Raw genomic sequence first — 1,072 nt, forward strand, 5'->3', positions numbered from 1 at the left:
GCGACGTTTCCCTGTGTTTTTGCTACTGCTCATGCATCTCCTTTTGCTGTTCCTGTTGCTGCCGCTGCTGCTGCTGCTGCTTCTGCTGCTTCTGCTGCTGTTGCTGCTGCTCCTGCCGCTGCTGCTGCTGCTGCTGCTGCTGCTGCTGCAGGATGAGAGTCCCGCATTTTTTAGGGAGTTTCGGAAGGCCTGTGCTGCTGCCCTCGGCGAAGACCTCCAAGACGAAGAACCTCTCCCTTTTGAGTAGCTGCTGCTGCTGCTGCTGCTGCTGCTGCTGCTGCGTGACGCTGCAGCAGCTGCTGCTGCGGGGAAATGGCTCTGCAGCTGCTGCTGCTGCCGCTTAAAGGAAATTCTGCATGCACGTACTTGAGGCAACTGGGTTGCTGCAGTTGCTGCTGCTGCTGCTAGCAGCAGCAGCAGCAACAAGAACAGCAACAGCAGCAGACCTCTCCCCCGCACGGCAGAACAGCAGCACTTCTCGAAGCAGCAGCAGCAGCAGCAGCAGCAGCAGCAGCACGCTTTATGTAGCTTTGTGCTCGGACGGGGCAGCAGCTTTTGCTGAAATTCTCTTTTCAGGGCGAAGCAGAGACTCAACAAGCTGCTGCTGCTGTTGCTGCTGCTGCTGTTGCTGCTGTTGTTGCTGCTGCTGCTGCAGCCATTGCTGCAGCTATTGCTGCAGCTATTGCTGCAACGGTTCATACTGCAGCAGCAAGAGCAGCCAATGCTCAGCGAGGCTACAGCAGCAGCAGCAGCAGCGGCAGCAGCAGCAGCAGCAAGGGCGTTGCTGCTGCGGTTGCTACTTAACAGTACTCCTTTAAGACAAAATAATATTTTTGTTTATATTTTATTTAGTTGTTTTATTTATTTATTTTATTTGTTTGTTTTATTTATTTATTTATTTTTTTATTTTGTTTTTTTGTTTTGTTTCGTTTCGCTTTTTCAGGTGTATAGGCAGTACTAAATAGAAATTAATTTTATTTATTATATATATGCATAATAAAAACAGAATAAATAAATAAACATATATACATATATATATGTATATATATATATATATATATGTATATATATA

This window comes from Eimeria mitis, genomic scaffold (assembly GCF_000499745.2).
Source record: "Eimeria mitis Houghton genomic scaffold, Emh_scaff2904, whole genome shotgun sequence".
Classification (NCBI taxonomy): domain Eukaryota; phylum Apicomplexa; class Conoidasida; order Eucoccidiorida; family Eimeriidae; genus Eimeria; species Eimeria mitis.